This window comes from Rhipicephalus microplus, chromosome X, assembly GCF_043290135.1.
Source record: "Rhipicephalus microplus isolate Deutch F79 chromosome X, USDA_Rmic, whole genome shotgun sequence".
Classification (NCBI taxonomy): Eukaryota; Metazoa; Arthropoda; class Arachnida; order Ixodida; family Ixodidae; genus Rhipicephalus; species Rhipicephalus microplus.
This window is the reverse complement of record NC_134710.1, coordinates 88193032-88220462: the sequence shown is the minus strand read 5'-3', so window position 1 is coordinate 88220462 and position 27431 is coordinate 88193032. Positions and strand designations below refer to the sequence as shown.

Here is a 27431-nt window from a genome sequence, read left to right as displayed (position 1 = left end):
TGCAGTCGCTGTTTAGTGAACATTCACTAAAGGTCACATACTCTTTGTGGCCTTGTGCCCGATATACACAATAAGTGATATATATTTGTAATGTTCTGATATCTGATCTACGGCCCTGTGTGGTGTTCATAGGAACTGCTTCATGATGTCACTCTCATTGAACAAACATTGCTGAGACAAACTGCATTCATTTCATAGGTGCACGTCAAAGAACCTCAGGTGGTCGAAATTTCCGGAGCCCTCCACTACGGCGTCTCTCATAATCAAATGGTGGTTTTGGGACGTTAAACCCCACATATCAATCAATCAATGCATTCATTTGCATTGAGGCACAACTTGCCCCTTTCGAGAGTCACAACAGCGCCTATACCCCTCAAGACTTTTCTTACTGCGTCACAACTCGGGCTTGCACCCTGCCGAAGCCCATAACAGCAATCCAAGCACAATTTGGCAATTTGATGCTGCTTTGCATTTCTTGTAGATGCCATGCATGGTCAACTGACTGCCGGAGCTGCAATTTGAACAGCTGCTCTACAGTAATGATCTCATGTGTTTGCAAATGCCAGAGTGGCAGAAATCAGCGATTCGCACGCATATCCTTTTGTTCACTGCCACTATCGTTGCACTGCAGGAGTAATATCCCAAAGGGAAAAGCGCAGGCGTGCCCTTCTTTTTAGGATTGTTGTGAGAGCTATAAACGTCCTTTTTACTGGCGGACGAAGCGCACCGAGGCACAGAGCAGTACTTCATCATTGCGCATTGCTCCATCGCCACGGCGACGTTGTGGGGCGGGTTCGCATGATTTAAAGACCGGAGCCGTGACGCCGATGCGATCTCTATTGACGGCATCGGCTGCGCACATTCAACAACATGGCCTGCGTCGTACAGCACTGTGCCGTCTATGAGACACCGCGACGTTTCGCTTGCTGTATCTAAATGCCTGTAGGTGCTGGAGAAATGCAGGATAATTGAAATTTCGAAACGCCCGAACTAGTTAGTATCGCACGGCGGAAACTAGAGATGACGAGCGCGAACACTCGCACATGTTTCACTTAGTGACCAAAAAAATGCAATATCAGTGTGCTTATCGGCCATCTGGGAGGTTTCTTGGCCCCGTAGATTGGGCTGCAACTAAAACAAATTCATAATTGTGTTGAAAACATTCGTTGTAAGCGGTAGTTGACCCTTGCGAGGCTGTTTGTTCCAACGTTAAGTCGGTTTGAAAGCTCCGCCGGAGAGGTGGGCCGGGTGGCGGTAGCGTGAACATGTGGCGCTGCAGTCCGACTTTGCTGCAGCGGCCCGGGGCGCGTAAGTTGTGATTGGCGGTTACGATGGCATGGCAAACAGTTACCGGGAATGGCACGCTGTATTCACATGTCCCGCTGTATTCACACGTCACTTCTCAGGCTGTTCTTGACTCAGTGTAGTTTCGTGTGCGAAAATGCGTTTGTCATGTATGAAGCCTACCGAGGAGGAGCAGATTTATCTACAGTGAGAAACGCCGACTTGCTTCGCGCAGGGCTCCAACAGTGACGACCGCAATGACGACTGCGTTCCACCAATCTTGTTCATTTACTTTTTTTTATTCATTTTTTTCTTTGTAAACATAATTACACAGTGGGAGAGGCCAAGATAGTAGCTGCTATAAGCAGCTTGAGAAGCTCATATATGTTGCCCGAGCCCCGTTCTCTTTCGCCCTGAGGCAACGCCTCCTCTATTTAGATGTCCGCCCTGTGAGAACGAAAACAGCTGCCACATCCTTTCTCGCCTTCATTTTCAATTGGATGGATGGATGGATGAATAAGGCTGTACCCTTTAGATCGGGTGGTGGCTAGCGCCACCAAGCTGTAATACTTATTGAACCAATAACTATATTTACTTTTTTCCCTTAAATAGTGAGGTTGAGGATTCTTACTTTGCAGCAAAGGGTTCAATTTTCACTCGTGCCTTGACTTTAGCCACCAATCAGATAACCTCCTTCTAGTTAATTCTACCCGCTTAAAGTCTACTTTGCCCTCGCTATTCCTAAACCCCAGTGCTTTGAAAAACTCTGTGCCATCAACCTGAACTACAGGGTCAAGCCCTTTACAGAACATTATCAAGTGTTCGGCAGTTTCTTCTTCCTCTCCACACGCACTGCATACCGTGTCTACCCCTTCGTGTTTGGTCCGATATGTCTTTGTTCGCAATACTCCCGTCCTGGCTTCGAACAGTAGAGAACTACCCCGAGTATTATCATAGATCCTTTCCTTGGCAATCTCCTGCTTAAAAGTTCGATAGATCTCTAGTGCGGACTTCTTAATCATGCCGATTCTCCACATATCGGTCTCAGCTTCCTTCACCTTTTTTTAACCGATAATTCATTTTGGTTTGGCCCCCTGCTGTTTTCCAAGTATTTACCAGTCAATTTTCTGGTTCGCTTCCGCCATTTTGTATCGACATTCTTCACGTACAAGTAGCTGAATACCTTCCTAGCCCAACGCTCCTCCCCCATTTCTCTCAATCGCTTCTCAAATTTTATCTTGCTGCTAGCTTCCCTGCCCTCAATTGATGTCCATCCCATATCACCTTGTACTCCCTGATTTGGCGTATTCCCGTGAGCTCCTATGGCAAGCCTACCTATTCCACGTTGCCCCGCCGCGGTGGTCTAGTGGCTAAGGTACTCGGCTGCTGACCCGCAGGGCGCGGGTTCAAATCCCGGCTGCGGCGGCTGCATTTCCGATGGAGGTGGGAATGTTGTAGGCCCGTCTGCTCAGATTTGGGTGCACTTTAAAGAACCCCAGGTGGTCTAAATTTCCGGAGCCCTCCACTACGGCGTCTCTCATAATCATATAGTGGTTTTGGGACGTTAAACCCCACATATCAGTCAATCATACCTATTCCACATTGTTTAATTTCTAATCTTGCTTGAACTTCTGATCTCATGCACAAGACCACATTGCCGAACGTTAGACCAGGAACCATGACCCCTTTCCATATTCCTCTCACAATATCATACCTATTTTAATTCCACAGTGCCCTGTTTTTCATCACCGCTGCATTTCTGTTACCTTCAGTCACGTATATTTCGTGTTCCCTTAGGTACTCGGCCCCATTGCTTATTCATACGCCAAGATATTTGTATTTATCTGTTATCTCTAGCGTGACCTCCTGTATTCTAAGTTCACTACCTTCATTATCATTAAAAATCATGGCTGCTGATTTTTCCTTACTGAATCTGTAATTTAACCTATCTCGCTTATTACTGCAGATGTCCATCAATCTCTGCAAATCTTCCTAGTTGTCGGCCATTAGCACTATATCATCTGCGTACATCAATGCTGGTAGTGCCTGTTCAACCAGTTTTCCCTGTTTGACGAAAGAGAGGTTAAAGCCTAGCCCACTTCCCTCTATTTTGGCCTCTAATCCTTGTAGGTACGTCATGAATAACAAGGGTGACAGAGGACACCCCTGCCTAACCCCCCGTTTCACCTCTGTGGGCTTAGATACCTGTTTTTCCCACTTTATAACTACCTTGTTACTTTTATAGGTCTCCTTTAAAGTGACTACATCTTCCACGCCTAGTGTGTCCAGTATTCCCCACAATTCCTCTTGAACCACGCTATCGTACACTCCCTTGATATCCAAAAATGCGAGCCACAGTGGCCTGTGTTCCTTTTCTGCTATTTTGATGCACTGCGTCAGTAAGAACAGATTGTCGTCCAACCTCCTGTGTTTCTGAAACCCATTCTGCAGTTCCCCCAGCACCCCCTCATCCTCTATCCATGCCTGCAGTCTTTATAATTCTGCATCGCCAGCCTGTAGACCACTGATGTCACTGTTATAGGACGGTAGTTGTTTATGTCAGCTTTGTCCCCCTTTCCTTTATAGATCATGCTCATCCTGCTAAGCTTCCATCCATCAGGAACTTCTCCATCGATCATTATTTTGCTCACTGTCTCTCTCAAAGCCTGCTTAGACTTTGGACCTAATGGCTTTATCAGCATAATTGGAATGCCATCTGGGCCTGTTGATGTACTACTAGGAACCCTTTTCTTAGCCCTTTCCCACTCTTGTTGTGAAAATGGAGCCATTGCGCCACTTGATTCATCCTTGTCTATTGTGGTGCTTAAAGCACTTCTGTGTTGAAATATTTCTGTCACCCTTGTTTTTATATATTCAATAGCTTTGTCCCCTTCTAGCCTAGCACCTTGAGCTATAGTTATAAACCTCTGCTCTAGGCTCATCTCATTTCTTAAGGAGTTTAGATGGTTCCAAAATTTCGCAGCTGTCTTTCTATCTTTTTTATGTACTTCTGCCAGCCACAGGGCTCCCTTTCTTCTAATCTTTTCATTGATCAGAAGAGATGCATCCCTTCTACAGCTTAGAAAGATTTCCCATTTTCTTTCAACACCATTTGTCGGTTCACCCCGCTGCCTTAGCATGTCTGTGTTCCCTAGAGGCTTCCCGACGTTTTGCTATGGCTCTCTTAACTTCCTCATCCCACCAACTTTTGGGTTTGTGTCTTTTTTTCCGGGGTGACTTGTCACGTGCCTTAGCGAGCTCTAGCTCAAACAGTCTAATTAGATTCGTGTATGTCCACACTGTTTTATTATCCTCAGTGATTAATTTCTCGATTTGTTTAGTGGCTATTTCAATTTGCCTTTCTGAATAAAAATTTTCCTGTAGTTGCTCATCTTGCCTCCTTCCCACTTTCACTGCTCTTCCAAAACTTAGCTTGACACGTTTGTGTTCACTACCCAGACTTCTGGAGCCACCTTCATCTATGTGCATTCATCTGAGCTTATCATACATCCTATGTGACATCAGTGCATAATCTATCGCCGACTGCAGCCTTCCTACCTCCCATGTTATTTGCCCTTCACACTTCTCGGTACTGTTGCAAATGATCAAACCAAGCCTTTCACACATATCCATGATCATTTTGCCTGTCGGGTTGGTATACCCATCCATATCTTCTATGTGTGCATTCATATCTCCTAGTATAATTATCTCGCACTCTCCTCCTAACTCCTGAATGTCCTTTGATATACACTCTACCACTGCCTGGTTTTCCTCTCTGGCCTTTGCTCCCGTCCACAAGTACACAAAACCAAGGAGTGTCATTTGCCCTGCCACTTTCCCTTACAGCCATAAATGTTCCGTGCACTCTGCTTGACCCTTTGCCAGTCTGTACTTTTATGAATGAATGCCCCAATGCCACCCCCACCCCCCCGCCTTTCTGCTGCCTTCTGTTCTATTACAATATTCCCACGCGTAGTCTGCATTGTTAGGAGGTTGTTCCATGTCCCTGAAATGTGTTTCTACAAAACCGTATACCATCGGCCTCTCCTTCCTTAGCTGTTCTATCGCTTCCCACTTGAGCCTGTTCCTACCGCCCTGCATGTTAATATACCCTATGTCTGAATTGGCTCGGCGCTGTGGCTACGTTTATTTCTGCCCCGGACTCTACCTATCTTATATACTGGTGCCACTTTGGAATCGTATCTGTCCATACCATCTGTCAAAGAGTCTCCCTGGTTGTTTTCCTCGTTACTAGCTATACTGCACCCCGAAGGGCCCGCTTGCCCCCCAAAAAAGCTACTGCGCGTCCTGCAAGTCGCCAACCCACCTCATTACCTAGCCGACCATCGAAGTGAATTCTGTCTCGTTGAAAACCACCCCACCTATGCACCTCTCTGTTTATTTCCACCACCTCAAAGCCCTTCTCTCGACTCATCCGCCATATCTCTTGGTTTGCGTTGACAACCGCTCTTTGCAAGTTGCTATCACGCACCGGTACCTCCGGTATCGTGCATATCGCTACCTGTACCTCAGGAGAAGTGGCGCGCAGGTCATCGACACCTTTCGGCAGTGTAGTTGCTAGTCCTGCTGTATCTTCATTTAAGACATCGTTTAAACCGCCTGAAATTATCACGAGGTTTCGTCTATCAGCTGTAGTTTTGAGATTTGCGCTCGCTTGCCTCATGACTGCTTCCAGCTTGCGTCATGGGAACGCCCCTACTGCAACCCTCTTGTCACCTCTTACCCTCTCTTTGATGGCTTCTGTGCATCGGTTCAAATTCGAGTCCCCGGCGAATATCACATGCTGTGACTTTTCAGCTGGAGCGTCCTGCACCTGCTGGTCACTTGCACCTGTGACGCCAACTGCTTTGTCCCCTCCCAGCCCCACCACTACTTCGCTGAAGCTGGGCCTTGCGACAAATGAAGCGGCTGATTCTGTTTTTACCAAACTTGCTTGCTCTTTCTTCTCCGCAGTTCTGGTTGCCGGTTCCCTACTGTTCTCTCCGTAGGCGGCTCCTCTGTTTACCTTGGCTAGTGCTTCCTCGGCGGACTTCAGCTTTTCTCCCATAGCCCTCGTTTTCTCTTGCTCTGTCGCCAACGCAGTCTCGAGCTCGGTGATTCTCATCAGCATGTCACTCTGGGTAACCATCATTTTCTCTATTTTTTCCTCGATCTCACACTCCATTTTTTCCTCGATCTCACATTGCCTACACTTCACGTCAGCCTCCTCTCCTTCCGCTTCTACACTTGGGTCCACTTTCAAACCAACCCTACATCCTGAACACTTCACAGTCTTTTTAACCATGTCTTTGCTACACCGATTGTTGTATGACTTGTCTCACTCGGTAATTACAAAACTCGAGCCCTGCCCTACGAAAAAGAGAAAGTCCAAGCTCTATTTAAAAAAATTGCGTGTTCAATGTACGTGCACCTCCCCCACGCGGTGGCAAAAGAAAAACAACAAAAAACAAAAAAATCAAACACACACAAACTAATACCTGGTGACTGACCCCCGAAAAAGCCGTACAATAAAATAAGTCCTACAGTGATTTTAACTGCTGCCTTATAATTATAAAGACAAGCTCAAAACATGCAAAACATTTTATCTGCGTAGTCGATTTGTGTCGGTGTTTAGCGCCACTTGTGGTGGACGGTGCAGCAACTTGACATTTTGCATAGCCTTCGAAATAGTCGTGTATAGTTGCAGATCTTGAATAACCCTCGACAGACGCGCCCCTAGGGGCCAAAAGTAAAAAAAAAACCTTGAAAATAGTGTCGACCCTGAGCGCGACTTCGCGGCGCTCGCTCATAACTGAAAGCAGGGAGACTCCACTGGCAACACGAGCCATTTTTCAGGCATCTTAATAAAGGACACGTTGCCTGAGGTAAGATGACAGGTTAGCAGACGCACGATCGTAAAGAAATTCCCTCGCTAGCCTTGCAGGTTACCCGAGAGTTCACATTGTTGCGCAAATAAAACTTATAATTTTATTATTATTATTACTACTACTACTACACACGGCAGCGATTGGTGGATATGGCAAAGGTGATACCGGGGAGTAATATGTATATATTGTGTTGAACAATTTCACAACAGTTACAAACAGATCAACTACAAAACGTGGACGACGATTGGGCTTCAAGACTAGACCGCGATCATATGTAACCGGGACCCTGCGCGCATAATCTCAATTACTGGCCTACCTTGGGTCTGGGTGTATGCAACACTGGGTTTTTCAAGCTGTCGTTGAATGTCTATTGAAAGTACAATAGTTGAAGGCGAACTCCGGCGATTTTTAGAAGTCAGTGGATCTCAATGAAATTCACTGGGTACGTTCATTTCCACGTTTGCGCCATTCATGCCAAATTGCAAGTTTGAGAGTTTCGCAGATTCTTTTCAAATGAATTTTATAGCTTGTCTCGAAACACTCACCTCGCTTGCCAGAATTAATAGCCACATTGTGTGTGTGACGTTGAGTTTTGTATGGCGGAAGTGACGGACTGATGTACTAATGCAGCGTCTGCCTGTCTGCTATGATGGTGTGGGTTTGGCTGGCGCTTTTTTTTGGTTGAGCGTGCTATTTTCTTTTCTGTGTTCGTGGGTGCGTGATAGGTGCCAATTGGTGCTGCGTTCTGAGCGACACATGATTCGCGATATATTCGCCATAACAGCACAGGCGCTTTAGCCGATCGCCGCGGACGGCGTGGACAGGTAGTGCCATCTGGTGGGCATTATGTGCAATCCGAAAGGTTCTGGCAGCGTCAGGCAAATCTTTACGTCACACGGAGAAGCGCACACGGTTGGGTTTCGGTTTAGGTATTGCGGTTTTTCGGTAATTAAAAATTCTTTTCATTTTTTTAGCATTTAATTGGGCGTGTGAGAAGAGTGCCTAAAGAACATAAATGCACCATTGTCCTGACATGGTCGAAAAATCGCCGTAGTTGGCCAACTACGTCAATCCGCGAAGGGCCCTCTACGCGGCCGTAAGGCAACACGTGAACATAATAAATTCTGAAGTTATGTAACGGGTGGGCCTTTAAGCCACTCACTCGTGGAGTTTTTCACATGTTTTGACGCCTGGCGCAATTCTACGCTACTATCGCTTAATAGTGCATGGACGAAAGAAGAGTAAACATAAATCCTCGCTTTTGTGGTTAGACACAATGTCAATGACAACTTCTACACGATATGGCCATTTTTTTGTTCGGATCAGTTTCGAATTGGCGTGTCGCTGTAATAGAACGCTTGATTACCACGCAGACAGTCTTCGTTCGATTCGTGCTCGTATTGAAGTTATTTGTTAATTATTTTATTGGCAAGTTCCTTGTTTTTTTTTTTTTTGTTACGGACAAGATAATGTTTGCTCGCTCACAACCGGAGACGCTGATATCGGAATTTCTGTCAAACCAGCACTTGAACACTATCGAGTTTAAATAATGTACACTGTACATATAAATATTGTAAATATACGTACAAGTGAAGAGACTAGTCGTTTTTCCGACAACGTAATTTGAGCTCATGATCAAGATACACACTGAAAGGTAGTTGTGACCTCCAACAAAAATACACCAGGGCTGTGAGCGGACGGGCAAAACAATTCGACGCCATGTTACTATAGCCAAGTATTTAAATTCGTCATGGTGAATTGAATCATTTGCATGCCATAATTTGTTCTTAATTTGGGTACAAACCAATAATGGTTGATTGTGACAGACCTCGAAGTAAATTCGACGTAATTGAAAAGGTGAGAGCATGCTTTGCGTAGCAAAGATAAAAAGCTCACGGCCAAACACAATGCCTATGACGTTTGATTTGAGAATGGTGACATGGTAACGCACTACCGTCATGTTTTTCTGGACAAAAAGTTGACCATCTCACGCGGAAATTGGGAGCTAGCGCCCGATACTTTCCGCGCTTGTACCCAGCTATGGCGCCTCATATATCGAAGCCAAAATGTTCATAACCAAAATGCCAATTCCCCCCCCCCCCCCCCCCAAAAAAAAAAAAATGCCACCCGGCGTGCCTTGAATGCCTTGTTCGCAGTTTCAAGGAGCCGCCAGTAATAGAACAAGATAAAAGGCACGCGACGAGCAACGCTCTCGATGCTTCGAAAGTTGCATCACAGTGACATTCGATCAATTGTCAACTGCCCCACTGCCTTCAAAGCAGTGGATATTTTTGCTTTAGTATACATTTCCCTTATGAACCAACGCAATTGTATATAAGTGGTCATCTTTTACCAGTGACCATGTTTTGTTGCATTTGCTTCATATTGTACCAGTTGATAATTTTTCAATCGCAGCATAATCACAGGTGATTCAGTTGTACCTTCAGTATAATACAGTTTTCTTCTTTGAAATCGAACCTTTCTTCAAATGTCACTTCTTCCCGGTGCAGCGTTGTCTACCAGTAGCACACTGTGAGTGTACTACATCCATGGGCACGTTCGCAGGAAAGTTGAATAAGTGACAACGTGCAAAAAGTGCCTAGCAACTGTCAGAAATACCCCTGGGGCAGCCGTGCCCAAACCACACGAAAGTGACCACTCAGATGAGGTGTTTTCATAAAGGCTGCTTACATCATCCCTTGCGCGGCCTTCGTTCTACATTAAAACCAATTGAGAAAGCTGTGTAGAGGCACTTCACGTAAACGCCATAGTTGGTGACCGATTTTGGAATGTGCTTGAAAAGTTGGAGTAGTTGCCACTGCATTTTTGGGTCATACCATTCATGATAGAACCTGATGGCTAGAGTAGTAATGTTTAATATTGTGATGCGAATATCCGTTCTTTTTTTTCTTTTTGCAAGAAAAACAATCAGGAGTGTTCCGAAAAGGCGAGAAAGAAGGTGAAGTTGCTGTAACATTTCGCAATCCGCTCTCGATCGATAGCCATCGCAAAGACTTGTCTAGTGAACATTGTAAAGCATGGGTACTGTTTTTTCTAGAACGTCTATTTTTGCAACTAGTAAAAACATGAGTACTGTTTTCTAGAGCATTTTTGTATTCCAGCATGCAGATCAACTTGTTTGAGGCTTTTACAGACGTTTTGGACTGTTTTTCGTCTAGGCAAGATGGCTCTGGTTAAAATAGTAGCGGTTGTCATGAGAGCTACCTTGAAAATGCTTATTCACCTAGAACTCAACGTACAAGGGTAAACGCACTGCAGACAGCTGAAATATAGGGAGGACATCGATTCTCAGCAAACTTGTAATAGGCAACAAATCCGGGCCAATCTGTAAAGACGACCTTGTGCGCATCCACATAAGCAGTTTACAAATACGACACGAAAATCTTTACCGGAAGCACGATAAATGGTTAAGTTTGATAATAGTACATCAAGAAAGCCGCCGTGGTACGTCGCTGTAGCAGACGATGCGGCAGACGAAGCAAGATTAGAAATTAAGCAACGTGGAATAGGTAGGCTTGCTTTAGGAGCTCACGGGAATACACCAAATCAGGGAGTAAAAGGTGATATGGTATGGACATCATTTGAGGGCAGGGAAGCTAGCAGCAAGATAAAATTTGAGAAGCGATTGAGAGAAATGGGGGAAGAGCGTTGGGCTAGGAAGGTTTTCAGCTACTTGTACATGAAGAATGTAGATACAAAATGGAGGAAGCGAACCAGGAAGTAGACTGGTAAATACTTAGAAAACAGCAGGTGGCCAAACCAAAAAGAACTATCGGTTAAGAAGAAAGTGAAGGAAACGGAGACTGACATGATTAAGAAGTCCGCACTAGAGATCTATCGAGCTTTTAAGCAGGAGATTGCCAAGGAAAGGATCTATGATAATACTCGGGGTAGTTCTCTACTGTTTGAGGCCAGGACGGCAGTACTGCGAACCAAGACATATCGGGCCAAATACGAAGGGGTAGACACAGTATGCGGTGCGTGTGGAGAGGAAGAAGAAACTGCCGAACACTTGATAATGTTCTGTAAAGGGCTTCACCCTATAGTTCAGGATGATGGCGCAGAGTTTTTCAAAGCACTGGGATTTAGGGACAGCGAGGGCAAAATAGACTTTAAGCGGGTAGACTTAACTAGAAGGAGGTTATCTGATTGGTGGCTAAAGTCAAGGCACGAGTGAAAATTAAACCCTTCACTGCGAAGTACGAATCCTCAACTTCATTATTTAAAGGAAAAAAAAGATAAATGTAATGGTTAGTTCACTAAGTATTACGGCTAGGTGGCGTTAGCCGCCGCCCGATCTAAAGGGTACAGCCACATCCATCCATCCATCCATCCGGCGAGAGTATCGCATATGACTGCAGCGCTACTAGTTCTCGCGACCGCCGTTCGGCTCATCCTCCTCCGCTAGGGGAGATATGGAGCTTTGAAACTGAAATTATTCTTGGAACGTTGGTTCGTTCGACAATGTTCCCGCCCGAAGCAGACGATCCGCGCACAGGAGCAGTGGCTGCTGCTGCGTGGCTTGGAGCGGAGTCCACAAACTGACGTCACACGTGAGAGGGCGCCACTCTAAGATCTCGAGGTCAATACAAATACACGCAGTGGCGCTTCGCTGCGCGTGGTTTGAGCCGTTTGTCTCGGTTGTCAGCGAATGAAATGCGTTGAATGCAGTTTACTAGTAATATTTAAGCTCCTCTCTGCCGAATCGATGCATGAAGCCCATGTAACGTTACTATTACGATCGAGTCAAGCTCGCCCTGGCTGGCTGACTGCGCGTTTTCGCACTGTATCACGTTTGTGCTGTGTTGTTTGTATGCATTTCGCTTATATTCCGCCTACTACGCACTCATCTTCCATGACAATACTATGAATACTGAGTACATTTGAATACTATGAAACAAAAAAAAAAGGGAAGATATCCCTCATATCGGTGCGACGTGGTCGGTGCCACTGTTCGCACCGAATACGCACGCGCATTGTTTTGCCTCATTCTGTTCCCCATGAAATGTGGGAGTCGGTAAGTCTACACTCTAAAAAAAATGTCGAGTGAAAAGGGTGTGTTTTTGTCCCACAACAGTAATCGTCATCAGCCTTGCGTGCGCTTCCTTTCTTGAAAACTCGGCGCTGGCCACTTTCCTATCGAGAACGCAATATAACCCTGATAATGGGCATGTAGATCGTGACCGGAATGTACTGGGCGCGGGGCGATAGCGCAAGGATGAAACGCAATATAGATGACAATTATTGTGGTGGGACAAAAAGACACCCTTTTTTAGAGTGTAGCCAGAAAAACTTCGTGGCTGACAGCGCCTTGCGTTACATTGACGTTTACCACGTACGCACAGGTTCGTGTACCAGGGAAACTATCAAAAGCTGATAAAAGTTTGCAGAAAGCTTTCATCGAAGGATTACGTGCATATGACAGTGATAAAACAAAGGTCTGCTTATTTCGAGGACAGAACATTTTTTCTTTTTCATTTTTTTTTCAATCGACAAATAAATTTGGTGCCTTCCGTCAGTCAATAACAGGTCCACGCAAACTCTCAAGACAGTGTAAAAAAAGATGAAATTTTCCGTGAAATTATACAACAGTAATGTAAGGCGCGCTGTCTGAATTAATATTGAACGTCTGGGTTCTTTAAGGCATTTTTAAATATAAGCACAAGGGTATTTCAGCGTAAATTTTGCCCCAAGCTAAAAAAAATGGCACTCGGCAGCTCCATTTTGAGTAGAGTAAATTATGTACTGAAGTGTCACAATTTATTTGATAGAATTACTTTTCTGTAGTAGTATCATGACCAGATAAACATAACTAAAGCTCATTGCATTGTCGATTAACTATATAGAGTGCCGTAGTTATACACCTAACAACAAGGTGCAAGTGCGTGGCCTAGAGCCTCGTTCTTGTTTACAACTAAGTCACTCAAACGCTGCATTCACTCACCATTTAATAATCTTCATATTTGAGACGATGCCAAGTGCATTTTACAATCTACTTAAAACACAAAGCGGCACCCACACTGAAATTATTCTGGTAAATGAAGGGTACAGGGTACAACGACAATACACAACACTTTGGAAAGTTGCACATCGCTGATCTTATCGCAGTGCATTACCAGCTGCTCTAGACCAAATGCTTTCATACGTAGTTTCAGGCATATGTACAAGCCGCTCATACGTGTGTAAGTATCACTTACATAGTAAGTTATCACTTACTTACTTACTTAACTAACTAACTTGCCTACTTACTAACTTACTAACTTACTTACAAACTAACTTACTAACTAACTTACTAACTAACTTACTTACTAAGTTACTAACTTACTAACTTACCAACTAACTTACTTATTTACTAACTAACGTACTTACTAACTAACAATCACTTACTAACTTACTTACAAACTAACTTACTAACATACTAACTACCTTACTTACTAACTAACTTACTAACTTACTTACTGAATTACTTACTAACTTACTAAATTACTTACTTACTAACCTACTAACTTACTGACTAAGTTACTTACCTACTAACTTACTAACTAACCTACTTACTAACTTACCAACTAACTTACTAACGTACTTACTAACTTACTAGCTTACTTACTAACTATCTTACTAACTTACTTACTAACTAACTAACTTACTAACTAACTAACTTACTAACTAGCTTACTAACTTTCTTACTAACTTACTAAATCACTAACTTACTTACTAACTTACTTACTAACTTACATACTAACTTACTATCTTACTAACTTACTAACTTACTTACTAACTAACTAACTTACATACTTACTAACTAACTTACATACTAATTTACTTACTAACTTACTTACTAACATACTTACTAACTTGCTTACTAACTTACTAAGTTACTTACTAGCTTACTAACTTGCTAACTTACTAACCTACTAACTTACTTACTAACTTACTTACTAACTTACTTACTAACTAACTAACTTACTAGCGGCTGCATTTCCGATGGAGGCAGAAATGTTGTAGGCCCGTGTACTCAGATTTGGGTGCACGTTAAAGAACCCCAGGTGGTCAAAATTTCCGGAGCCCTCCACTACGGCGTCTCTCATAATCAAATGGTGGTTTTGGGACGTTAAACCCCACAAATCAATCAATCAACTAACTTACCTACTAACTTACTTACTAACTAACTTACTTAGTAACTTACTTATTAACTTCCTTACTAAATTACTTGCTTACTAACTTACTAACTAACTTACTAACTAACTAACTTACTTACTAACTTACTGACTTATTAACTTACTAAGTTAGTTACTAACTTACTTACTTACTAACTTACTTACAAACTTACTTAATAACTTACTAACTTACTTACTAACTAACTTACTAACTAACTTTCTTACTAACTAACTAACTTACTAACTAATTTACTAACTTACTTACTAACTTACTTACTTACTAATTAACTTACACACTAACTTACTAACTAACTTGCTTACTAACTTGCTTACTAACTGACTTACTAACTTGCTTACTAACTAACTTGCTTACTAACTAACTTACTAAATTACTTACCAACTTACTAACTAACTAACTTACTTACTAACTAACTTACTAACTTACTAACTAACCTACTAACTAACCTACTAACTAACTTACTAATTAACTTACTTACTAACTTACTCACTTACTAACTTACTTACTAACTAACTAACTTACTAACTTACTAACTTACTTACTCATTGACTTACTATCTTAGTTACTTACTTACTAACTTACTTATTTACTAACTAACTAACGTACTTACTAACTTACTTACTTACTAACTTACCTACTAACTTACTAACTTACTTACTAACTTACTTACTAACTAACTTAGTAACTAACTTACTAACTTGCTTACTAACTTACTAACTTACTTACTAAATTACTTACTTACTAACTTACTAAATTACTTACTAACCTACTAACTTACTTACTAAGTAACTTACTAACTTACTAACTTACCAACTAACTAACTAACTAACTTACTAACCTACTAACTTACTAACTTACTAACTAACGTACTTACTAACTAACCTTACTAACTTACTTACTAACTTAATTATTAACTTACTAACCTACTTACTAACTTACCAACTAACTTACTAACATACTTACTAACTTACTAACCTACTTACTAACTTACTTACTAACTTACTAACATACTTACTAACTTACTTATTAACTTACTAACTTAGTAACTTACTAACTTACTTACTAACTTACTTAGTTACTTACAATCTTACTAACTTGCTTGCTTACTTACTAACTTACTTACTAACTTACTAACTAACCTACTAACTAACTTACTCACTAACTTACTAACTTACTTTACTTTACTTACTTGCTTACGTACTTACAGCCTGCTGCTGGGGCGAGGACATGCTTGCACATCGGGTGGCGCGGCAAAAAAGGTCAAGAAACTGGGTGCTTTTCAAGGTTGTTTGTATTTAAGATGCAAATAAAGACAATGTTGGCTACTAATTGCGCCACAACACTTAATGTATATCCAAAAAAGTAGCCATGGCGCCATCCTGAAATTTTACTAGCCAGGCGGTTACCTAGACTGGCCAATCTGGCGCAAAGTAGCCAGCAGCGGTGACACTGCGCGGGAGGACGACGTGCATCATGACCCGGGATCGAGTCCCGGCTGCGGCGGCTGCATTTTCAATGGAGGTGAAAATGCTGTAGGCCCGTGTGTTCAGATTTGGGTGCATGTTAAAGAACCCCAAGTGGTCAAAATTTCAGAATCCCTTCACTACGGCGTGTCTCATAATTATATGGTGGTTTTGGGACGTTAAACCCCACATATCAATCAATCGTGCATCATGACGTCATCTTTACCAACTCACCATCGCAAGTGTTCTTACACTCCGGCATGCTGCGTGAAGGGCGCAATACAGCACACATATTACCGCAATTGGGCTTTCTACAAAAAATTACGCAAATGGCGGTCGCGAAAAGCCACCCAGATCGTATAGCTGCGGTAGCTACCGCAAGGGCAGTGTGGTTATGTGGTGGGTGGTTCGAGGAAGAATGAGACGCGTGCATGCCTAGGCGAACGTGTGCTGCAGGGAGGTGGCGCACGTGGGCAAATATCCAGGGTCTTTAACAAGACGAACAACAAGGAGTGCGGACAGCTGCTTGCAGACTCGACCAATGCGCCGCCCGTAAGAATAAACTGCGCTGCGCGCCACAAAAGGCCGGAAAGCCCTGTAGAGGAGGATGGATTGTTCGAATTTGTGGCGCGCAGGCGTCTCGTAGCGCTATCATGCGTCGCATCGTTGATCGTGACGGCATTCTGCACCCGATGCGCGTGTTCACTTGAAGTGTTTGAAGAATACCGGAGGTGGTTTAGGGGACCTTAAATGAACAAGAAATGCATGATGCGAGAACAAAGTCGAGCGCTGACGGGCTGACTACGCGCTGTGTATTCTAATGGATTAGTACCAGAGAGCTCGCCTCAACATCCTCTTAACCACAGTATCTCCCATGTGTCAACCAACGTTTACAAAAATTTCAATGTTATACGAAGCCGGGCTAAGAGCTTACTCCTTAATTTATCATCCGACGTGGCGTAACTTCACACAACCGTGACCTAAAGAGACGTGACCGCTGTAATGAACTGAATGATTTTCGTACTGTCTGTCGCCTTAACGTAAGCCGAGTGGACAGTACAGTAGTAGAAATGTATGGGCCGTCGGCTGAATGAATGGTTCTCGAGAAGATGAAAAAGCTGCCAAATTTCTGTTTGATTCTTGGGCGACTCGGCGCAGTGCCTGTAGGGGAGGGGAAAAGAGTGTTAAAAAGAATAGTCGAAAAAATATAGAGAATATATAGACAAGATATAGACAAAAATTGGCCCCGTATCTGCATGTTCAACTGCAAATGCCGTCGAAAGACGATAGTTTTGCGTGCGATAGTTTTGCGTATTGATATTCTCAATAATTGTTTTTTAATTGACAATAGCACAAGTGTGAACGCTAAAACTAGAGCAATATTGGTGGGTGCTGCAGATAGGGTTGGCCGTTTGAGTTATCGTTTGGTGCCTACATATAGGGGGACAGTTACCGCGGGAAAACAGAGAAATACACAGACAGACAGACGAAAATTTTGGCGTCGAAGGTCCCCAAGAAAGACTATCGTCTTTAAAATAGGACAGTCAAGCGAAAAAAGGAGATAGGAAAGGGGGGAGCCGGTTGAGAAGTCCGAGGATGGAGCACCACACGGTGAGAGCTGGACGGCGTCAGGAGGTCGCGGAGAGCGGACCAGTCGGCGAGAGCTACGCTGGCGTCGGATATTGCGGGCGGCACGCCGACCGTTCAGATTGAAATCCTCCGAGCAACTCCGGCCGTCTGCTAATCTCTGCTGAGGTAGGGTCACCGCGTCCGGAGCTCAAAGGCTCTCCCATCCTACCCTTTGTGTGAGCCTTTCGCGCGACTCGAGACAGCCAGCACGTTCCCTCAACGCTTAAGCCCCGATCGTCGGCTGCCCTCGCACATCGAGCACATGACGCGTGGGGTGATGTTATCGCCATTGGTCTTTATACGGAAGCTCACGGCTATCGCAACAGCAAAAATGCGCCTGGAGGGTCCATAGTTGCTATCACACACACACACAAATCTCGTTGTAGATTTGCAATTCAAATATGTCCGGGAGGCCAGTAAAACAGAGCCCATGCTATAGGCGTTGCTTTCGTGCGTTGAAGGAACTTCAAAGCAAAACATCGCACAAGTAAGTATGTAAGAATAAATTATTTTTTCACAACTCTACTAAGAGTCACTTTGTGATGAAAGATTCGTCATTAGAAGAGCAAATATAAAAAAGTCACAGCTTTGCCTCAAAGGTGAAGCAATGAACATGATAGCAACACATTGGAAGGTCTCGCGCAGAATGGCAAACAGATCAAAACGTGCCCCACGTTTTTCACGCACAAAGAACGCACAAAACGTACTCACAGGTACAGATTAACGCGAATAAGCGTCTCAGTTGTTACTTCTCTGTGTCTGAAAAGAGCGCCCTTGTCGCAAACGGAGGCTGCGCAAGGATCGCAGTGATTTTTGTGCGCCCAGCAACTACAACAGAATCGTTCCGACGAAACTCAAATGCTAGTCAAAATGTACCATTCTTCCCCTGCAATATAAGGGCGCGCGATCGATCGTACACCCCCTTATTCTCTACGCGGGCTAAAGTACGTGTGAGAGATGAGAGCCGCCGTGCGCTTACTGCGCCATCTTGCTGATGATGCTGAAAACACGATAGTTCCCCCCCTCCCCCGAGATACCCGCCAACAGTGGTAAGTGGTAGATATGAATAGCTTGCCCTTTGAATGTTCAGTGAGGTACTTTTCGGTGGCTCAGTGGTTAACGCCTCGTATTTACGACGCGGAGGTCCCACGTTCGATTCCGCGCGTCGGAGGGTTTTCAGGGATTTTCTGTTTCTTGTGTTTTCATATTGTTACGTGGAAAATAGCAGTAGTCAGTCCGCAGCCACAACGCAGCTCACCGACAACGTCCACTTCTTCACTATCAGTCTGAGGCACCTTTTTTGGGTATGTCCCACTATGCCCTGTTTCAGCTAGTCAGCCGAAATCACTTAAAACAACCCCCAGGGGCAAAAGCGTCGACCCGGCGAGCTTATGGGGCCACAGCAGGAGCAGTGAGGTAACGCTTGAGCCTTGATACGTGGACGATGTCCCGGGACAGTAGAGCAGAAGAGGTTGATGGATTATCAGGGACAATTTCATATGTAGTGTCGGTCACTCGTCTAAGCACGCGGTATGGGCCCGTGCATAGTCTCCTATATTTTTTCATGCCCGCGCAGTGGAGCGGCGGAGGCCGTCCGCTGCCCTCTCTCTTCCTCCTCGATTTACGCCTGCCTTCTCCGCAAGTGGTGCTCGCACCCCATACTTGCCCGTACATGCTCTGGAGCGTACCAAGCATAGTCAGCATAGCAGCATAGTTCGCTACGCTGCAACGTGTTGAGGCACCTCGAAGCCCTTGAAGTACCTACAAAAGTGGCTCTACAAGCAAAAGTTGTTCCGTGTCCGTCGTGTTTGCCGCAGGTAAGCTTGTGTGTCTTGCGGAAGCAACGGTTTTAATTTTTTTTTTGGACTATCAAGGAAGCATGACAGAACTCGCAAACAATGTGTACAGTGCTCGCGTAATAAAACGCGGCCTGTAAAGATTCAAAAACAACAAATGGTATATGCAATTTAACATAATAAGAACGCAATATCGCTGCAAATCTGACCGCTAATGTTAACGTGGTCTCTGGTGTAAGTGTAAGAGGCAGCCCTACGCCATCGTAGCAAAAATTCGGAACGCTGCAAGTGGAACTTACGTTTAATACATAGCTTTAAATTGTCGCTTTTAATTCCTTGAGCATTTTACACTGAATTATTTACATGAACGTTTGTTGTTCTAACAGCGTTCTGATCCTTAAGGTTCAGTGCCACTGAATGAAGCGACCGTTTGTTTACTATTCTACAGGTCCATGTGCGAGTTGCTAGCGCCGTCACAATCTATATTGTTTGCTACTCTAAAAACTGTGATTTACGGTGCATATTCATGCTCCATTACTTTTCACATACCAATTCGGTTTTCTATCTGCAGTGTGGAATCGGTAAGGGTGTTCTGTACCCGACAAGATGCCGTAGTGCTGCGTACCACGCTGCAGGTCTTCGAGCAAACAACGGACGCTGGGCATATCGTTCCACGAAATACCAAGCGATCCGGAACTTCGAGCGAAATGGCTAAAGGTCATTTCTCGGGACGACTGGACAACGAATACGACGTCGTGCTACTCGACTGTATGCAGCCGACACTTCGCTTCCTCTGACTTCAAGGAGGGCTGCGAAATTCGCAAACTCAAGAAAGACGCTGTTCCCAGCATTTTCGAAGATTATCCTCCGTACCTGCAGCCTCCGAAAGAGAGAGAAGCGACGCGTCTGTGAGAAAACGCGAGGCAGCTGCGCCAGTGAAGCCAGGGCACCAGGAGAATTTGCTCAAACTGTTGCTGATAAAGTTCTTCCGCCCAATATTCACCAACTTCGCTCTGAGAGCGACAGACAAACATGACGTCGCCAAATTGTTCGAAATGAAGCCGCTTTCACGAAAGACCCTGAAACTGTGAGCTTGATGTCACAGCTGGGGGCCTAAGTGAAAGGTCCAGTTTTCACAATATGTATCGTGTTGCTTGCTTTGAATGTACTGTGGGGATGGAAAGAAACGCGAAAAGTGCGGCATCTACATTTTCTGCTGTTTCGAATTTCTTTTCGGGTTGTTGTATCCTGCATGATAATTAAAAGCCACTAGAATAAAACTATTCTAGCATATTTTATTTTTATTTCCACCAGGGTCACAGCGGGATGCAAAGATCACGCCGCACTGTTTGCGTTTTTTTTTCTATCACCCCTGTGCATCATGAAGAAACACAAATGCAACCTGCGCATTCATTTTACAGCTCCATCTCTAATACAAACGCAAGTTTCTCTCCAAAAGCATGCGCGCAACAGCGTAGTCGCGTCATCTGCTCTGGGAGTGGGTATGGGGTGACAGCGCCGTGTGGTGGCGAGCGCATGAAATAGAAGGTACGGGTGGGGTGCCTTGCTCCGCTCCCCACTCGGTGGGCATGAAAAAATATAGGAGGCTATGGCCCGTGAAACGAGAGAGAAGCTTCTCTGAAAGGCCTGCATGTCGCGTAGGGGACCGAAAAAGAACGAGGGAACCTGTCGGAAAGTGGTCGTCGCGATGCCGCTCGTGGTAACGATGCTTCTGCGAGTCTCGGGACGCCATTAATCTGCTGCGGGCAAGCGGACGAGCATGGTCAGCTCGGGTAATAGCGTCGCGTGCATATTCAGAAGTAGACTGCGTAGTGGCTGGCAGGAAGGTATCTAGCGGCAATGTTATTTATTTATTTATTTATTTATTTATTTATTTATTTATTTATTTATTTATTGTACCCTCAGGGGCCGAGAGCATTACAGAGGGGAGTGGAGATATACATAACAGAAGCAATGTAAAACAGCCAAGAAAAAAACTCACAGCAGATAAGTAAGTGAAATAAAGTAGGCATAAATGACAACAATTTATAAGGAAAAACGTATACTAACAATAATAACCTTATATATACACACATATATACTACATATATATATATATATATATATATATATATATATATATATATATATATATATATATATATATATATATATATATATATATATATATACAAACATTTAGAGAAGATTAATAGTTTCACGAAACATACATTTATCAGTTATACAAGCGATCCAACTGACACAAGTTCTGGGTATGAATGAGTCATGAAAACATTTGGTGTGACATGATGAAACTGCAACTTTATTGCGGTGATCAATTCGAGCTGATATGTATGATGGCCTTGTTGATAATTTCTGTCTCAGATAGCTGTTGTAATAAATTTTGTGAAAAAGACATAATGAAGCTACTGACCTGCGTTGAGAAAGAGGAGAGAGTGACAAACTTAATTTCATGGCGGTTACGCTGCTTGTTCGGTGATAGTTGGAGAGTATAAAACGGCAGGCACGGTTCTGCACAGCTTCTAAATCGCAAATGAGCGATTCAATGCCAGGGCTCTAGACCGATGCAGAATACTCTAATTTTTAGTGAACCAGTGTTTTATATGGTAATAGTTTTATTGAACTGGATGAATGAGAGAAGTTCCTGCAAATATACCAAAGCATGCGGTCGGCGTTATTTATGATATAATGAATATGAGTTTTCCAAGACAGGTTAGAAGAAATGTGAACACCTAGGTACTTATAAGAGAGTACAGTTTCAAGAAAGACGTTGTTAATGTGGTAAGTGGAAGCTGGGCTAGAATTTCGAGAAATGTGCATGTGCTTACACTTATTAATGTTTAGTTTCATGTTCCAAGTGTTGCACCAGTCCATGACCTTGTTATGTCGGATTTAAGGCAAGAGACATCGTTATTGTCGTTAATTTCGCAATAAATAGCACAATCATCTGCAAAAAGATTAATTGAAGAAGAAATATTAGTCGGCAAGTCATTTATATAGATTAGAAACAGAAGGGGCCCAAGAACGGACCCCTGAGGTACACCAGAACGGACTGGTAAAGGATGTGAGTCAAAGTTGTTTGCTGTTACGAATTGTGAGCGGTTTGAAAGAAAACAGATCAACCATGTAAGTACATTAGAGTTAATGTTAAAATTACGTAGTTTAAGAAATAGAAGTTCATGCGAAACTTTGTCAAAGGCTTTCGAAAAATCCAAATATATACAGTCTGCCTGAGATCCGTGATCGAGGATGCAATGAAGTTCATGCGTGAAACATATGAGTTGGGTTTCGCATGAAAATGATTTACGGAATCCGTGCTGGGCTATAGTGAAAAAAGAATTCGATTCTAAGAAAGAGACGAGATGAGAGTATATGACGTGCTCCATGATTTTACAAGGTATACTAGTGAGAGAAATGGGACGAAAGTTCTCAGGGCAATGTGTATTTCCAGACCTGTCCAGAGGAATCACCTTCCAAACTTTCCAATCATTGGGAATACAACCTGTTTCAAGGGATTGTTCAAACAGTTTATTAAGAATAATGGAACAATACAACTTTGTATTATTCAAGAATTTGGAATTGATGTTGTCAATGCCACAAGAAGAAATTTTAAGATTTTCTATAATCTTCTGAATGCCGGATAAGTCAAAAATAACAGGGTCCATAGGAGGAACTTCAAAAACAGGGTAGTTAAAATTATCGCACGAAACATCATTAGAAAAAGCCGCCGCAAAAACATTGTTGAGAACAAAAGCACATTCGTGTGACGGGACTGCAACACCATCAGTAGATGTAAGTAACATTGTGGTGGTGTATTTCTTGTTTATTACATTCCAAAATTGTTTAGGATTGTTAATAAGCATAGCAGGCAAAGTGTGGTCGTTGAACGTGTCCTTGGCGCTCTTTAATGCAGCTTTGTACTCAGCAGCCACGAAAGAATAGGATTCCCATTGCACCTCGGAATTCATATCCTTTGCAGAGCGAAACAAACGTTTCTTTTTATTGGACAGTCTTTTCAAATACTTATTAAACCAAGGTGATTCTCTCTCACACCTCAAATATTTGAGCGGCCCAAAAGCGTCAATAAGACGCTCAACAATGCCGTTAAACAATTCCCAATTAGTGTCCACAGAGTGCAGTGAAAACTCCCGCAAGTAATCATCGAGAAAAAGAGCTAGCTCACGATTCATCGCGTTGTAGTCAGCACGTTTATAGTCTCCAATATATTTTTTCTGATTGATGTGTTTACAGACAGGAGTTTCAAGATCAAAATGAAGTAATGAATGATCACTGAGACCAGGTAGATACACGAGTGAAAAGATAAGATGCGGTACGTTAGTTAGAACAAGATCTAAAATGCTGGATGTGGCTGAGGTAGTTCGAGTAGGTTCAGAGACAAGTTTTGACAGGTTGAAGTCCAGACAAGTCATCAAAAACTTGTTACATTCAGTCGAGAAAGGGCTAGGATAAGGCGATGCATTATTCCACACAATCGAGAGTAGTTGAAATCCCTAGCCAAGAGGATAGGAGTGTTGGAAAAACGTACAGTGATCATGTTAAGCGCGTCATGCAATTCATCAACGAAAGTGGGACACGAAGACGGGGGACGGTAACATATGCCCAAGATCAACTTCTTAAAACGTACGCAAAGCTCAACCCAGACTAGTTCCAGGTTACTTGGGGAATTAATGGGCAACGCAACAAAATTATCTGCAACAGCTATCAAAACACCACCGCCACACCTTTGGCCTCTGTCGAAGCGGAATACGTTGAACTTCTTTTTGCAATCAAACAATTCCATACTTGTTACCTTAGAAGAAAGCCATGTTTCAGTCAACAAAACAACATCAGCATCACAGGAATCGATTATAGAGTCAAGTTCATCGTGCTTTGGTAATAAACTTCTAATATTTGTAAAAAGAAAAGAGAGAGAGTTTGCGGTAGTGGGCGCTGAACCACTGCCCCTCGCGCAACCCTACAGCGCAGGGTGTGGTAGAACAGTGACATCACGGGTTAACTGCTGACTCTGGACCAGCGAACGAGCAGAGCGATCAGTATGCTCGGTACGTGACAAGTCACAGATACTATAATCGTCGATATCGTGACGCGATATCTGCCCCGAAAATTATTTTCCATAAAAAACATGATCACGTACTGCGCTGTAGCTATAGCACTGACCGTTAATGTACAGTTTGTTGTACCTCAGTTTGTGATGCGAGCCCCTATTCTTTGCAAATTGAAGCAGCCTTTTCCTGGCTTGGCGCGCTTCTAAAGAAAAATCTTCCTTTACAGTGATACCTTTATCCCCGAGTTTCACTGACTGGTATAAAATCAGCTGCTCCGTTTTAAAGGAACGAAATTTCACGATTACCGGACGGCATTTTCCCTCCGAGAATGCACCAATTCTATGAGCACGTTCTAGCACGTCCTTTGTAAGCACAGGAGTAAAGCAGCTAGAAATCATGTTTAAGAGCTTTTTTTCTGTGGCCTCCCATGTTTTCGATAAACTGTCATGTACACCGAAGAACAATAAATTGTCTCTTCGTTGCCTGTCCTCCAGCTGTGATTGACCAAGTCGCAATTTGTCATTTTCACGAGCTAGGTTATCCGCAAGTTCTCGTAAGGCCAGCAGGTCTTGTTGAGCGGTGTCAGTGGTAGGCGTCCTAGTTTCAACAGCGGACAACCTTATATCAATATTGGCTATGTTGCTTTTCATAGTTTCATGAGCTTCTTTTAACTCGGCAATAGACGTAATTAAACGTGACTGTTCCGTTTCCATCCTAGCTGGTGGGAATTAACGCTCTGTAGTAAGGTTAACACATCATTCAGTTTCTTCTGTAGTGCCTCCTCGCTAGCATTGTCTTTAGACCGTGTGACAACGCCAGAAGCACCAGTAGAAGGGCCAGGGTTTAACTCTACGTTTCCTGACTGCAAAAGCAGCTGACCACAAACATCATATGATTGCACAAATAAAACAAGTAGCACTCGTGGGCGTGGGAACAGCAAAAGGCAGGCATTGCAAGATTTATTAGCAAACAACGAAGTGTTATTACTGACCTGCATGAACAAACGCATGTTGTAAAGCAACCGTCCAACGATGCTGTTCGCACGCCCACTGGAAGGCGCGGGCCGTTGGCGTCCGTTTACTATCCAGAGGAAATGTTGATGTCGTAGGCGATGAGCTGAACTTGTGCAATGGAGCCAAGGTCCAGTAGGACTGCCAAGGCAAGTCATGTCCAGTGTAGTCTTCATGGCGGTGGCCGCAATCAGTAGGTGTGCACGAAGCGATAACAGCTGGAGAGTTCTATGCCGCGCAAACTTGAAGGCATCCCGCTATCTGCATGAACAAACGCATGTTGTAAAGCAACCGTCCAACGATGCTGTTCGCACGCCACTCACATGTTGGTTCGCGTCCAAACAGAAGGTAAAATGGCGAGTACCCAGCTGTGTCATGCCGGGAGGAATTGTATGCAAACGTCACGTAGGGTAGTGCAAGGTCCCAATCACGATGGTCGGTCGAGACGTATTTTGATAGCATGTCTGTCAGGGTGCGGTTTAAACGTTCTGTAAGCCCGTTTGTCGGGGGATGGTACGATGTCGTGAGCTTATGTTGGGTAGAGCAGGAACGCAGGATATCGTCAACCACTTTTGAAAGGAACGTACGGCCTCGGTCTCTCATCAGTTGACGAGGGCCTCCATGCACTAAAATGAGATCGCGTAGTAGAAAATCAGCGACGTCTGTAGCGCAGCTTGTTGGCAGGGCTCACGTAACTGCAAAGCGGGTCGCGTAATCTGTAGCAACTGCGACCCACTTGTTTCCGGAGGCGGATGTTGGGAATGGACCGAGAAGGTCCAAACCAACACGAAAGAATGGCTCCGATGGGATGTCGATGGGCTGAAGATATCCGGAAGGGAGTCCCGACGGCTTTTTGCGACTTGCGACGCTGGCAAACTTCGCAAGCGTTGACATAACGACGTACAGTGCGTGAAAGGCCAAGCCAGTAGAAGCGGCGGCGCACACGGTCATATGTGCGAGAGACACCAAGGTGACACGTGGTTGGCGCGTCATGGAGCTCGCGTAGGACTGTGGAGCGCAGGTGCTTTGGTATGACCAGAAGTAGGTCGTGAGCATTGGGCGATAAATTACGCCGATATAAGGTGTGGCCCTTTAAGGTAAACATGCGAACAGAAGCGTCTTGAGGTGAAGATTTGAGCTGTTGTATTAGGCGGCTGATATCCGGATCGCGACACTCCTCGTCCCGGAGATGAAGCAGCTGAGAGATGGAAAAGACGCGACCCACAGAATCAGTACTCGTAGGATCGCAGTCGGCCACAGGGTAGCGTGACAGACAATCCACATCTTTGTGCAGTTTTCCTGATTTATACACTACGGTGTAAGTATACTCTTGGAGGTGGAGTGCACAGCGGGCGGGACGACCTGTGGGATCTTTGAGGGAGGCGAGCCAGCAAAGAGCGTGGTGGTCGGTGAGAACTATGAATGGTCGGCCGTATAAGTAAGGGCGAAATTTCGCGACTGCCCACATCAGCGCTAGGCATTCGCGCTCTGTGATGAAATAATTACGCTCCGAGGGGGACAGCAGCCTGTTGGCATAAGCTACCACGCGATGCTGCCCACGTTGTCGCTGAGCCAACACAGCGCCTATTCTGTTACCGCTGGCATCGGTGCGGACTTCGGTCGGTGCCATAAGATCGAAGTGAGCCAGAACAGGAGAGGAAGTGAGCAAAGTGGTCAGGTCGGAGAATGCTGCTGCTTGCGAGGGACCCTAGGTAAACGTCTCATCTGGTTTTAGTAAATCTGTTAGAGCCCGAGCGATTACCGCGAAGTTCTTGATGAACCACCGAAAGTAGCAGCAGTTCCCCACAAAGCTGTGGACATCTTTGGCGGTTAGGCACAGGAAAGTCCTTCACAGCTCGTACTTTTTCTGGGTCAGGCTGTACGCCGTAAGCGTCAACAATATGTCCAAGTATTGTAATGCGGCGGCGACCAAACCGGCACTTGGATGAATTCAGCTGAAGGCCGGTGAGACGGAATACATCAAGAATTTTCGACAGTCTCTCAAGGTGCGCTTCAAAAGTGGGAGCAAACACAATCACGTCATCCAGATAACAAAGACACGTAGACCACTCAAATC

General features: G+C 44.2%; 1 protein-coding gene across 1 annotated transcript in view; it reads left to right on the top strand.

Annotated features, from left to right (window-relative positions):
- Window positions 1–15711, top strand: part of Prp4k (Pre-mRNA processing factor 4 kinase) — a 179772-nt gene extending 164061 nt beyond the window's left edge. The window contains exon 20 of the transcript XR_012886888.1: window positions 15577–15711. The gene's annotated coding sequence lies outside the window, so the exon portion shown is untranslated. The remainder of the gene's footprint in view (window positions 1–15576) is intronic.
- The last annotated feature ends 11720 nt before the right edge of the window (window positions 15712–27431 follow it).